This window comes from Lolium rigidum, chromosome 2 (genome assembly GCF_022539505.1).
Source record: "Lolium rigidum isolate FL_2022 chromosome 2, APGP_CSIRO_Lrig_0.1, whole genome shotgun sequence".
In the NCBI taxonomy this organism is placed as follows: domain Eukaryota; kingdom Viridiplantae; phylum Streptophyta; class Magnoliopsida; order Poales; family Poaceae; genus Lolium; species Lolium rigidum.
Window position 1 is genome coordinate 21,049,691 of NC_061509.1, and position 15,338 is coordinate 21,065,028.

Below are 15,338 nucleotides of genomic sequence, written 5' to 3' on the forward strand. Positions count from 1 at the left end.
TCCGTCAGCTGGCATTTCTGTCACTGCAAAGTGGCATGTTTAAACCACCAGCGTTATTCGTTACAGTACCTAAGACGTCACGGGCAATGTAGCTGTACTACGGCACACTAGCTTCAACGTCGTGCCGATCCTTGCGCTGATGGTATGGTTGAATGTAGGCCCGTTAAGCTGTTAGATTCTGTGTGTCTCACACAAGGTTTAAATAGTGGCGGCCTCGTTCAAACAATGTAGACGCTATACCATGCTAATATCATGCTATATTGCTAATAGCGTTTTTTTAACAGTTTTGCTATGTCTCGGTCAACTGAGATTTTTTTTAAGTCTAAGTCACTTACAAAAATGTGCTTTGAGTTGCATTTTTCTGAAAAAAGTGTAATTGCACTTTTCTATTGAAAAAACGCAATCGCACTTTTCTGCCAGAAATGTGCAACTGGACCGAGTTGCATTTTTCTTTGAATTGCAGTTGCACTTTTCAAAGGTGACTGAGACTTAAGAAAATCTCAGTCAACTGAGACATAGACACACCCTTTTTTAAAACCCAGAGATATAGCCTAAAAATGAAAGATTTTATAAAAACTGAGACTTCAAATGCTTGTGGCCTTCAATTGTACCCTCATCCTGAAGTAGGGAACGAATGAGTTTCTTCCTATGTCTGCCATTAGTAATACTATGGAACTATCTCGTATTAGAGTCCCCTTAAAAAATAAATTGGGCTTTAGATCGTTGATACCATCTAAGCTCCTCCTCTCGCAGAAGTTTTGTTATGTCCATATTTGATTGGTTTTTAAGCTCCATCTCTTGTGCGGTTAGCGGCTGAACTTCTGCGAAAGCCTCAATGTCATCTATAATAGATGACAATGTTTTCAAGGATGCGTCATGAACAGACGTATCAGTTTCATAGAAGAAGAGGCCAAGGGGCCAAAGTACAACACACCTCTGGCACATACGCCACGAGTGCAACACCACGCTAACCCGAAAGGGTAGCACACACGGCTAAAGCAACTACTCGCGACATCTCCACTTTTCTACAGGCGCAAGGATGCCTCTAAACAGTCTAGCCACTCGCCATAGCTCCGCATCCTCAGAGATCTTCTGGATCACCACGTCCTTGGAAGGAGCTGCACCTTCGAAGACCACGTCATTCCAATGGCTCCAGAGACTCCAGCATATGAGCAGCATCACCGTCCATAGGTCTCGATCGCCTCCCGGACCCCCCTTCTCCTGCATCCAACTGACGAGAGTAGTGTCCGGCTGTGGCATCTAGTGGAGCTTACCCCACGGGCGTAGGAACGTAGCCCAAACCTCGCGCGCCAAGACGTAACCCATCAGAAGGTGATCAAGGGTCTCGCCCACCTGGTCGCAGAAAGGGCAGGATGCCGGGTGCGGGAGCCCACGTCGGCTGAGCCTGTCAGTTATCTAGCACCTATTATGTGCTGCTAGCCACATGAACACTCTGCAGTTTGGTGGACCGCGCGACTTCCAAATCTGCAGCGCACCAGCCATGTCCTCTCTGGCCCCGAACATCACCTCATACCAGCGGAGTAGGAATTGTTACTTTCACACCTCCACCTAAAACTGTCCTCCACGCCCTCCGCAAGGTTGACGTGCACTAGCCGGTCCGCCACTTCGAACAACTCCCTAAGTGCAGGCGCACCTAGGTCCGGGGATAGGTCCTCAAGCCACCCCCCTGTCAGTCCCTCACGGACACGGCTTTGCTTGACCGCGCATTTTGGCACTACGGCAAACAAGTTTGGTGCAATGTCACTGATTCGTCCATCGGGCAGCCAACAATCTGACCAGAAGAGAGTGGACGCTCCGTCTCCTAGCACTGAGAATGTTGCTCCTTCGAAAATATGCCTTGCTAGATGAGGAACTTGAATGTTCAGCTCCTTCCACGGCTTGGATTCATCAACCCGCTGAAGCCATAACCATTTGGTACTCAACGCCACATTCATCATCCTCAAGTTTGGAATCCCGAGCCCACCCCATTCCTTAGGGGTGCAAACTTTGTCCCACACCACTAGACAGTGGCCACCCTTTATATCTTTCCGGCCCATATAATCTTCTCAACCGCAAGAATGGTCTTGGTCGGTATGTCAAGGGACGTCATGGCGAATAATAGACGGCAATCGTTGCTTCTCTTTGTTAAGTAACCCTGTTGTATGACGAGCCCCACCAGACATGTGTTTGCGTAAAGCACACATTTTATTATTCAACCTTTGTATAGGAGTATCACTAGCAGTAGGTCTTTCTCAGACCCTCTTAACCATGTCATGAAAACCTTCCCACTGTAAGCATCCAAGAATTTGAACCGGCGAGTAGACACTAGTGGAAAACAGGGCTTCCGTGGGAGCCTTTTGTCGCGGGCGCGCCTGCACCCGCGACAAATGGCCTGGCCACGTCGCCCCGAAACCATGTGGAGCGGGCAGGGCCTTTTGTCGCGCCCTTTTGTCGCTGGCCGTATTACGACCCGCGACAAAAGGGGTCTGAGGGCTGGCGCCTCCTGTCGGCACCCCTTTTGTCGCGGGTCGTAATACGGCCCGCGACAAAGGGCCATGCCTATATATATAAGCAGCCAGCCACACCCCCCCACCTCATTTTTTCCTTGGTGGTGAAGGTGGAGGTGTATGCTAGCTCATTTTTTCTACAAGTGCACAAGAGGTGTTTGATGGAATGCTTGTGAGAGGGATGCCACTTGGTTTTATTTGATATGATTTCTCCTCTTTTTGATCCTAAAAGGTTAGCAACTATTTTCTCGACTATATATATATGCATAGTCCGTACAATACTAATTTTAGCAAGGTGATTGCATCTGATACATATATAATTGTACTTATGATGCGGATGAGTCATCCATGGATGTACGGTAACCGATGTGCTCCCGCTTTCGAGAGAGGGCGTGAATTCTTTCCTGCTTGTGGCCGAGGCCAACAAGTCGAAGCAAGGTTTTATGTGCTGTCCATGTCTAAAATGTAAGAACGAGAAGGATTACTCTTGCTCAAGAGACATTAAGAGCCACACAGCCGGTTTGGATTCATGTCCGGCTATAATGTTTGGACCAAGCACGGAGAAGAAGGGGTTATGATGGAAGACGGCGATGAGGAAGAAGATAATGATGACCAGTACCGATCTATGTTCTCCGAATGCTTTGATACCGCAATGGACGACAATGAAGAAGAAGGAGGTGAAGAACGAGGCATCGAGATGATCCCGTTGACGATGATCTTCGTCGGGCCATTTCGATGCAAGAAGAGGCGTGGCACGGATAAGGAGAGGTTGCGGTTCGACAAGATGTTAGAGGACCACCACAAATTGTTGTACCCGGGTTGTGAAGATGGGCATAGAAAGCTGGTAGCATATTGGAATTGCTGAAATGGAAGGCGAGAGGTCGGTGTGGTCGACTCGGGATTTGAGAAATTGATGATAATATTAAAGAAGTTGTTTCCAAGAAATAATGAGTTGCCCGTCGGTACATATGAAGCAAAGAAGCTTATACTGCCCTCTAGGATTAGATGTGCGGAAGATACATGCATGCATTAATGACTGTATCCTCTACCACGGTGAGAAGTACGAGAATTTGAATAAATGTCCGATATGTGGTGCATTGCGGTATAAGATCGAAAAGATGACCCTGGTGATGTTGAGGGCGAGCCACCCGGGAAGAGGGTTCCTGCGAAGGTGATGTGGTATGCTCCAATAATACCACGGTTGAAACGTTTGTTCGGAAACAAAGAGCATGCCCGGTTGTTGCGATGGCACATGGAAGAACGTAAGAAAGACGCGATGTTGAGGCACCCGCCGATGGTCGGCGGTGGAGAAACATCGGGAGAGAGTTCCCGGATTTTGCGAGTGAGGCAAGGAACTTATACTTTGGTCTAAGTACGAGATGGCATGAATCCTTTTGGGGAGCGAGCTGCGATCCACGACACTGGCCCGTGACTCTATGTATCTACAACCTTCCTCCTTGGTTGTGCATGAAGCGGAAGTTCATTATGATGCCGGTGCTTATCCAAGGCCCAAAGCAACCGGGCAACGACATTGATGTGTACCTAAGGCCATTAGTCGATGAACTTTTGGAGTTGTGGGCCAAACCAGGTGTACGTGTGTGGGATGAGCACACCGAGCAAGAATTTGACCTACGAGGGTTGCTATTCGTAACCATCAATGATTGGCCTCGCTCTCAGTAATATTTCAGGACGGACGAACAAAGGATACAATGCATGCACACACTGTTTAGATGAGGCCGAAAGTAAATATTTGGGAAAAAGCGAGAAAAGTTGTGTACCCGTTCAATCGTCGTTACCTTCCGCGCAAGCATCCCTTAAGGAAAAAAGGAAAGCATTTCGATGGCGAGGCGGACCGCCGTCCGAAGCCTGTCCCCGTAGTGGTGCTGATATATTTGACATGGTCAAGGATTTAAATGTTATCTTTGGAAAGGGTCCGAGCGATCGACCTGTTCCGAAAGACGCCGACGGACACGCGCCCATGTGGAAGAAGAAATCTATTTTTTGGGAGCTAGAATACTCGGAAAGTCCTGGAAGTCCGCTCCGCAATCGACGTGATGCACCCGACCAAGAATCTTTGTGTGAATATTTTAGGTTTTACGGGCGTGTATGGAAAGACAAAAGATACACCGAAGCACGGGAGGACCGGAAACTTCATAAAGGACGAAACGGCAAACATCCGAGGCAGTTTGTAGGGCCCGCCAGCTACGCTCTTACCAAACAAGAGAAGGAGATCTTTTTGAAGCCCTATTCGGTATCAAGGTTCCGTCTGGTTTCTCGTCGAATATAAAGGGAATAGTAAATATGAAGGAGAAAAAATTCCAAAACACCGAAGTCCCATGATCGTCACGTGCTTATGACACAATTGCTTCCGGTTGCATTGAGGGGACTTCTACCGAGAAAATGTTCGACTAGCCATTGTGAAGATATGTGCATTCCTCAACGCAATTTCTCGGAAGGTAATGGATCCGAAACTTTGTCGGGATTACGGGAAGATGTGGTCCAATGTCTTGTCGGCTTCGAGTTGTTGTTCCCACCATCCTTCTTCAATATTATGACGCACCTCCTCGTTCACCTAGTTGAAGAGATTAGAATTCTCGGTCCCGTATTTCTACACAATATGTTCCCATTCGAGAGGTTCATGGGAGTCTTAAAGAAATATGTTCATAACCGAGCTAGGTCTGGAAGGAAGTATCTCAAAGGGCTACGGAGCCGAGGAGGTCATTGAGTTTTGTGTTGACTTTCTTCCCGACCTTAAGCCGATTGGTGTTCCTGAATCTCGGTATGAGGGGAGGCTGATTGGAAAAGGCACACTAGGAAGGAAATCAATGGTGTGCGGGGACAAGATTTCTTTCAATCAAGCACACTACACGGTTCTATACAATTCCATCTTGGTGGCTCCGTACATCGAGAAACATAAGAATGCTTTACGAGAAATAAACCCGGGGCAGCCCGAGTCCTTGATTACATGTCAACACATGAATACCTTCGGCGGTTGGTTGCAAAGACATCTCATTAATGACCCATCTGTTGTGGAGCAGTCTGTTCTTGTTGGCCGAGGTTACCATCTTCAAACATATGTACATTCCAAGGGTACGAGATAAATGGGAATACATTTTACACGATCGACCAAGATAAAAAGAGCACCAACCAAAACAGCGGTGTCCGCTTCGATGCAAAAGACGAGAATGGGCAGACCACCACATATTATGGATACATAGAGGAGATATGTGAACTTGACTATGGTCCCACTTTTAAGGTCCCTTTGTTTCTGTGCAAATGGGTGAAGCTCAGCGGTATACATATTGATGATAAGTACGGTATGATAACAGTGGATCCCAACAATCTTGCGTACCTTGACGAGCCATTTGTCCTAGCCGGCGAGGTGGCTCAAGTTTTCTACGTGAAGGACATGTCTAGCAAATCAAGAAAAAGAAATCAACAAAAGAATACATCAACCGAGGAGCCAAAGCGCCACATAGTTCTTTCGGGGAAAAGAAACATCGTGGGAGTGGATGACAAGACGGACATGTCGAGAAGATTATAATAAGTTTAAAGAAATTCCGCCCTTCACGGTGAAAATTGACCCAAGCATCTTACTAAATGATGAAGATTCTCCATGGCTACGGCGTAGAAGATCACAACACTAGATGGCGATGTAATAATGTATTCTTCATATATAGTTCCCAAGACAATCTCTACATTTATGTAATAATGAGAACCCTTTCCCCAACAACTGTTAGAGGAGACGGAGTATTCTTTCATATAATGTATTCTTTCACGGGCTTGCGGGGAAATTTTCCGAGGAGCAGCTTCCGAAGATGCCGTAGGGCGTGTGCACCAACGACATCTTCGAGAAGGCTGCGCCACGGAAGATTTCCCAACCCTTTCCTTCATCCATGGGAATGAAGCTGTGCTTGGCTTGTTGATCCGCTTGGCAAGGCGTATTGATGCTCCTTTTATAGGCACGGCACCGCTTCTACTTTGTCTTGTTCCTTCGACGGGCGTCGTGCGCTACATGCTTTATCTCATCGAGCGGTGCGTCCACCCACGCTTCCTTATCCTGCCGACAGCTTTAGTCCCGGTTGCGGCCACCAACCGTGACAAAAGGTTACCGACGCATCCTTATCCTGCCGACGAGCTTTAGTCCCGGTTGCAGCCACCAACCGTGACAAAAGGTTACCCGCACATCATCACCCCGAGATAAGGCCCTCCTAGATAAGCCTCCCCTAGTCTTTTGTCCCGGTTTGAGCCTCCACCCGGGATGAAAGTTTCGCGCGCCACTTCGTTCCCGCCTATTTTCTTCCCGCATTCCCGCCATTTTTCCACTATATATATGTAGGCCTTGGACTCATATCCGCAAACCTCATCACTCTCTCCCATGGCTTCCATCGTATGTCTAACACCCCGGGAGGCGGAGGCGCTTTGCGCCTCGAACTACCCCTGCCCGCCCGGCTACCGCGTCCGACCGGGCCGGTTGGCTGAGCGTCGGAGGCGTACCGGTCCCTCCTATCCCTGTAGGTGTGCCACGCGAGATGGCCATCACGAACCACTACTATTTCGAGCTCACGCCCGAGCGAGCGGAGGAATCCCCGGTGGCATCCCGACTACAGCCCGACTTGGGACAGCTTCTTCATCAATCGGCGTGAGAGGGCGGTTGCCAGGTACGAGGAGGACGGCCCGCCTCCTTCGAACTTCAACGAGGCCGGACGTCGGATGTGGTGGCGCGGCCGGACTCTCCAGAGCGTCATGGCCTATCGTGGCCCCCGCCTGCGCTACCCTCAATCCCAGCCCACGCGTGGTCATCCGCCGAGGTTCGACAACCACGACCCCGATGCTAGCGACGATGACGTCGGCGACTTTGATGACTACAGTGGCGACGTGTATAGGACTAGGCACGACTATGATTGAATGGCTCCAACATTTTGGCCATGTATCTTATTTTTCAGTTGAGCTCTGTACTTTAATTTCAGTTCAATCGTAATAAATTTCGTGTCAACCACTTTATTGAACAAAAACAACCGACAACGACTTTATAAACTAAATTTAAACTAATAGAACCGACAACGACTTTATTGAAATTACAATAAAATAGATAAATTACTAGTCTAGTCTCTACTCGTCGTCGGAGGTTGTCTCCGTCCAAAGGTCATCCCACCGAGGGTCGTTTTCGGTCCAAGTTGTAGTCGAGTTCTCGAGCTCGAAGGCGGCGACGGCCCGACGGTAGCGCCTGTTGGACCTGCGTTGTGCCCTAAGGTTAGCAAAGAACGCGTCGGGGGACTGCGCCCTCCACTGGCGCATCAACTGCTCGTCGCGCTCGGCGATGGCGATCCCTGCGCCGCACCCGGCGATGCCGGCGACGGTCCTCGTCGTCGACGAGGCACGGCGGTGGCGCGAGGAACTCCGCCTCCTCTAGCGATTCAACATCCGGGAAGTTCATGTCGTGCCCCGGCCGCCGAAAGCGCCACGCCGCCGCGTCGTAAGCGCGCGCCGCCTCCTCCGGCGTGTTGTACGTGCCGAGGGTGAGGCGGAAGCCACCGGCGCGTATCTCGGCGGTGAACCTACCGCTCGGACGCACTCGAACGCCACGGAAACCGGACGCCCCTCGACGACGTGGAGGCATCCCGGAGATGAATGAGCGGAGGCGGTGGCGACGTGTGGTTGCGCCCGCACTCGTCGCTCTATATAGCGCACGCGGGGCATGGCACGTGTCAGCGGTGGCTACACGTCGCACGCCGGCGTCGGCAGGGCGAGGCACGTGTCAGCGGTGGCTACACGTCGCACGCCGGCGTCGGCGGGGCGAGGCACGTGGATGCGGTGGCGACACGTGGCACGGGGACGCGACACGAGTGGCACGGCGGCGGTGCACAGGGGTGAAACATACACGACTATCCATTTTATATGATGCGAGATGCAAATAGTTATATGGATGTCATATTCATGTTCATTGGATTTTTCTGATCAATTTTCATATATAAAACTTTTCTTTTTGAGTTACCATTTAAAAGTTATTGAAATAATAGTTTTTATTAAGAAAAAAACAGAAAAAATGGGCTCCAGGCCTGATCCGCGTCCAACGGCTCCAGGCCGTTGGATTCAAACGGCCGGAGCCGTTGGATGCGCAGCACGCGGATCCCCTCCCACCCCCTTTTGTCGCGGGTGGTGCCACGGCCCGCGATAAAAGGCCCCCCCCTTTTATCGCGGGTCGTGGCACCACCCGCGACAAAAGGGGGGTAGGTATATAACCTGCGCGCCGCGGGCGGTGCCTCCACCCGCGACACCCGGAGGCCAAAAACTTAGAGTTTCAGCGCCGCCAGGCTGCCGAAATCTTCCGCCGACGCCGTCGCCGCCATGAGCTCCTCCGGCACCTCCTCGTCGAGCCTCCGCCGCTCGTGCGCCGCCTCGGCCGCCTCTGCTGCGCGCGCTCGGGGGCCGCCGCTTCCTCTCTCGCGATCTGCAGCGCTCGGGGCCGCCGCGCCGCGCCGCCGCTCCCCTTCGGCGCCGCCGCCTCCCTCAGCCCCTTCGGCGCCGCCGCCTCCCTCGTGCGCCGCCTCGGCCGCCTCAGGTAGCCCACCACCAGCAGGGGTGGCGCCAGTACCGGCGCCGGCGCCCTAGGCCTTTTTTTTTTGTTAAATTGGTTATTTAGTTATAATTAGTTTTATGTAATTAGTTAATGCATGGTTAAATAGTTAGTGATTTTGTATATGGTTAAACAGTTAGTTTATAGTTATTTTGTATATGGTTAAATAGTTTATATTGTTTAGTTATTTAGTTTAGTTTAATTATTTAGTATAGTTAGTTTATTTTGTATATAATTAGTATAGTACCGACGCCGACACCGGCGGTGTTACTTATATATATAGTTAGTATATATAGTACCGACGATGACGCCGACACCGGCCGTCTCCCTCTCTTCTCTCCCTCTCGCGAAAACCATCGATGCCGCAAGTCCCCTCTTCTCTCCCTTCTCGCGAACAACCGACGCCGACACCGGCCCTCTCCCTCTCGCAAACACATCTCTCTCCCTCTCGCGAAAATCACCGATGCCGCAACTCCCCTCTTCTCTCCCTCTCGCGAAAACCATCGACGCCGCAACTCCCCACTTCTCTCCCTCTCGCGAACAACCGACGCCGACACCAGCCCTCTCCCTCTCGCAAACACCTCTCTCTCCCTCTCGCGAAACCACCGACGCCGCAACTCCCCTCTTCTCTCCCTCTAGGGTTAGGTTAGTTTTTGGTTAGCTAGGGTTAGGGTTTGGTTTGGGTTAGAACATGTACTTATCGATTTAATTTTTTTGCAGAAACAATGGATCCATTCGAACGGGACTTGGAACAGGAAGACATTTTCGCGAACATAATCCGCGATGGTGATGGAGAAGCCGGCGGAGGAATTGCTGTCTGCAGCAGATGCTGCACTACCCACTGCTGATATAGCTCCTAAATTTGTCTACGGGGCCGACTTGGTCAGCACAGAGCAGCTGCATAAACTGCCAACACATATGCGGAATTTGCATCGGTGGTACCTTGATGCATGCAAGGAGAACATAAGGTTCATCGTGGCGACTATACCATGGGAATATTACTACCGAAAGGAGGAGATCCATATTGAGATGAATGAACTCCGGCAGCTTATTCAATTTAGAAGCCCTCGACAAATCTCTCATGAGTTGCTATTGCTTGTAAGTTGTTAACTACATATAAGTTCATTTTCATTCAGTTCATATTCGTTTTTCATTGCATATACTCATTATATCTTATGTGTTCTCTATTATGCGGATCGAAGATCGATGAATGCAAAAGTAATAATATTATCAATATTGGGTTTGTTGACCCGGATAAAGTACATGTTCAAACGGTAAAGTATAATGCCCAAGACACGGGGGAAACCTACTAAGGTTTTTGGGGGAGCAATATTTCCGTGATTCAATATTGTTTCCTTACAACTACGAGTGAGAGTCTTAATGATCTTTTATGCACATTCAATTTTTCTTACTCGATGTTAAGTGTAATTCCCGACGTATATACATAACATGTGCAGCTTTCACTCGGATTCTACTAGACATTCAACCTGATAAGGGAATAGTTGAAGTAAGAGACCCACTGAGTAGAGGCGTGGACGGGTTCCACGACTTGCAGAAGTTGCTCCAAGTGTAATTTTCTTCATCGCCGCGCTATATCTTTCGTGAGATATCAATTAATTATCCACTCATTCAATCATTCTTTTGCCTGGTAGGGCTTGGACCGCTTTCAAGAGACATCGTAAGGATGGTACCAGGCGGAGAAGTTAACATTTACTCCTGTATCGTGCCCTCGGCAGCCACAAGGGACGAATCTATGTGGATACTACGTTTGCGAGTCCATTCGCATGTTAACCACTGAGACGCAGAACAGAAATAAATTCAACGTAAGCAATAACACTCACAAACTTTATTTATTATCGTCAATATTTCGTTATCAAAATTGATATAGTCATACTCATCTCATTTTCGTATATAGGTCGACTACATGCGGGACAGACTCCAATCAAACGAACACCTACTAGGAATTGCGGAGGAACTGGCGGGACTTTTGGTTAAAGAAGTACTAAACAACAAAGGCTTGTTTAGTCCAAATAGATGCTCTACCTCCAAATAGACGGTCGTTAGTACCGCTTGTCGATCGTGAGCTAAATGTATATATATATGTAAGGGGAATCTACATGTAAGCGAAATCGACTTTTGCTTCCAACATTTGTTTGATCGATCTATATATATATATATTGAATGAACGTGTACAACTTCTAGTAGCGTAGAAATATATGCAACTTTTATTTTCGAACGAAAAAAATGAAATAACAGGCGGTCGGTGGCGGGGGGGAGGGGTGCTGCACCCCTCAAACCCTAAAGCAGCAGCGTTGTGCGCGCGCCACGTATATGGCCTTTTGTCACGGGTGGTAACACCGCCCGCGACAAAAGGGCCTGTGCCGTGCGCGCCCCGCAGCTGCCACGTGGTGGACCTTATGTCGCGGGCGACAAAAGGTGGAGCCTTTTGTCGCGCCTCAGTTGTCGCGGCTGGCCGCCCGCGACAAAAGGCCCTTACCACCCGGAACAAAAGGCCTGTTATCTACTAGTGAGATGGCGGTCTAGGTACTCCGGTGGTCAATAGGATGTGAGCATGGTCCGACAGACCTACAATACGTTCTAAAGAGACCATAGAAAAATTTCGATTTCCAATGCGTATTCATCAGTACACGATCTAGCTTTTCGTATGTAGGTTTTAAAAAACTGTTTGCTCAAATAAACTATCTTCCTGTCATTGAAACCTCTCTTAGATCCAAGCTGTTGATGATTGCATTGAAAAAAAAAAGAGCTAATAATTGTCAAACCGTACCTACTCCTGCTCTTCTCGACGGACCGATTGTGACGGCAGTGACCCGTTGGAGTGGCCTGGTCACGAGATCCCAACCTATGGACCTTATTCACAATTCTGTTCTTTAGCAACTCCAGTAATTCCTCATGCTCCAAGTCTTCCTCTTCAGCTCCTCCGAGACTCCTAGTTCAACGACCAGGAAAAGGCAGCAGATTATTTCTTCCAAAAGCAACATTCACCGCAGGAGTAGAACACTAAGTGTGTTGTGTCAAGAAAGAAGAAGTGCATCGGCAGCACGTATCCATGGCTACCAGCGATGAGCCGCGGCAGCAACCGCTGCACATCCTTTTCTTCCCCTTCTTCGCGTCCGGACACCTCATCCCGGTCGCCGACATGGCCGCGCTATTCGCCGCTCGCGGCGCGAGGTGCACCATCCTCACCACGCCCGTCAACGCCGACACCATCCGTCCGGCTGTCGACCGCGCCAATCTCCACGGCACCGACTCCACCTCGGCAGTCGAGATCTCCCTCATGCCTTTCCCCGACGTGGGGCTCCCGCCGGGCATCGAGAACGTCTCGGCCTTGGCGACGTTGCAGGTAGACTACAGCGCCAACTTCATGCAGGCAGTGCAGCTGTTCCGCGAGCCCTTCGACCGGTTCCTGGCCGACAACCACAACCACCCCGTCGACGCCGTCGTGTCCGACAGCTTCTTCACCTGGTCCGTGGATGCCGCTGAGGAGCACGGCGTCCCGCGGCTCGTTTTCTTTGGTAGCAGCGTGTTCGCGTGGTCCTGCAACGAGAGCTTGCTTCGCAACTGCCCGCTGGAGACCACGACAACTTCCCCCGAAGATGACGACGGCGGACGGCTCGTCTCCCTGCCGGGGCTGCCGCACCGTGTCGAGCTGCGGCAGAGCCAGATGATGGACCCCGGGAATTATTTGTGGGAGTTCTTCCAGAGCAACAATGCAGCTGACCAGAGGAGCTTCGGCGAGGTGTTCAACAGCTTCCAGGAGCTGGAGCTGGACTACGTGGAGCACTTTCGCGCGACGCTTGGCCGCCGCGCGTGGCTCGTCGGGCCGGTCGCGCTCGGCAGTATGGACACGGCTGCAAGGGACACCAAGGCGAACGTACTCCCGCCAGCGGTCGGTGCGGACAGCTGCCTCAGGTGGCTAGACAAGAAGTCGGCCGGCTCGGTGCTATACGTCTCCTTCGGCACGATAAGCAGTTTCTCCCCTGCAGCCTTGACATCTCGGGTAAGAACTTCGTGTGGGTCATCGGTGGTGCAGCGGGCACCGTCGACGACTGGTCGGAGTGGATGCCAGAAGGCTTCGCCGAGCTGACGGCAGACGTCGACGACAGCTGCGGCTTCATCATCCGAGGGTGGGCGCCGCAGAGGCTCATTCTGAACCACCCAGCCCTCGGCGGGTTCATGACGCACTGCGGCTGGAACTCGGTGCTGGAGGCCGTGAGCGCCGGCGTGCCGATGGTCACGTGGCCACGGTGCGCGGACCAGTTCTTCAACGAGAAGCTGGTCGTGGAGGTGCTCAAGGTGGGTGTGAACATCGGTGCCAAGGACTATGGCTTATCTCAGGAGGACCATGAGGTGATCGCCGGCGAGCTGATCGCTCGATCTATCACGAGGCTGATGGGTGACAGCCAGGAGGGAGATGTTGTACGGAAGAAGGCTTATGAACTCGGTGTCAAGGCGAGGAGCGCGGTGGAGAAGGGTGGGTCTTCGTACGGCGATGTCGGACGGCTGATGGACGAGTTGATGGCCCGCCGGCGCCGCCGGTGCTCCGTCAAGCTAGGAGAAGAGGTCCGGGCAGCAGATGGAGCTTCGCCCGTCAGTTGAAAGTTGGCATTTTTTCGTCCGTTAGTTAGTGGCCCGTTAAACCGTCAGCGTTCTTCGTCACAGTACCGACCGATGCTGTTGTACCTTGAATGTCGCTAGCTATTTTTCCAGATCACGCTCGTGCCATGTTTCCAGCTAGGGTGCGTACCAATGTGACATGTCCATCAGCGATCAATCTTAATTGCACCAGTATCGATCTTGGCATCTTCCACACTTGTGACTCTTTCTTTATCTTCTGTGGTTATAGTGCCCGATGGTATACCTGTGTAAGAGCATCTCCAGTCACGTCCCCCAAAGCAATTTGGGGCGCGCCGGACCTATAAACGATTCCAGCCGTGTCCCCAAATCCCATTTTTGTCCGGCGCGCCTCGATACGGTGTCCGGCGCCCTGAGCCCGTCCCCGCCCCACAGGGGACGCACCGGGGACGCCGGACACACCGAAAAGCGACGCGGGGAGTGGCGGGGCCGACCCGTCAGCGGCACAATAAATTTTAACCTAACTGTCGCCTACCTCGCGACGGAAGTTATTGGCGCGCAGCGACGGTGCAGTTCCCGCAGCGACGGTGCAGTTCCCGCAGAGGCGCAGCGACGCGTCTCATCGCCCCTAGCTCTGCGTGCCGGCGTTAATGAGCGCCACTGCTCCCCCGCCTCCCTCCGGCCTATAAAAAGGGCCGCCTCTCGTCGTCCCTCTCACACACAAACTCTAGCGCATCTCTCCCCAACCCTAGCCGCCACCATCTCAGCAAGAGACGACGCCATGTCTGGTAGAGGCGGAGGCCGAGCTCGCGGCCGTGGTCGTGGCCGTGGTCGTGGTCGTGGTCGCGGCAGAGCGTCACACTCGCCGTCGCCTGCCACGTCGTCGTCTTCACCGTCGAAGATGGACGTGGAGCCGGGCGTGCTGTTCGAGTTCGTCCTCATCCTCAAGGGCGACCCACGCGGCATCCAGAGGCTGCCGGACTCCTTCGCCGAGTACGTCACCGGCGACGACCGCCCGCGCACGATGCATCTGCGGGAGGTTGCGTGCGGCTACTACCGGTGGATCGTCGACGTGATCTACGACGCGCGCGGCAAGATGTACCTCAACATCGGCTGGGAGAAGTTCGCGCGCCACCACAGCCTCGAAGCCGGCTTCATCCTCCTGTTCTCCTACTTCGGCGACAGGGACATGAGTGTCAAGGTCTTCGACGAGACGCGCTGCCGCCGGGACTACCACGGCGACAACACCGACGAGGAGGACGACTGATGATGAAGAGTGTTGTTTCTTCGTAGTGAATACGTGCACGGAAGTTTCTGGATGTTCGCCTCATCGGTAGAACCAACAAGGGCACCATCCTCCGCTGGATTTTCCAGTTTGGGTGACTGGGTGTGCCCTCGAGTGTTCTTTCTTAGCAACGAACACAGGAAACTTTCGATGCACGGCCTAGTTAGGTTTAGTTTTTTTGCAAAATTTTATATTTGTGTCCACCATGGTTCAAACTATGTATTAGTTTATGGAAAACCATGTTCCAAACTGTGTTTTTTCGTAAACCACGTTCCCAATTATGTATTAGTTTGTGAAAATTGAAATAAAAATGCCAAAAAGAAGTATTTTTAATGTTTGGGGACGGCGTTTGGGGGACGCGGCTGGGAAGCGA

General features: G+C 51.4%; 1 pseudogene; it reads left to right on the plus strand.

Annotated features, from left to right (window-relative positions):
* The first annotated feature begins 12,154 nt into the window (after window positions 1-12,154).
* On the plus strand, window positions 12,155-13,825 carry LOC124686071 (annotated as a pseudogene).
* The last annotated feature ends 1,513 nt before the right edge of the window (window positions 13,826-15,338 follow it).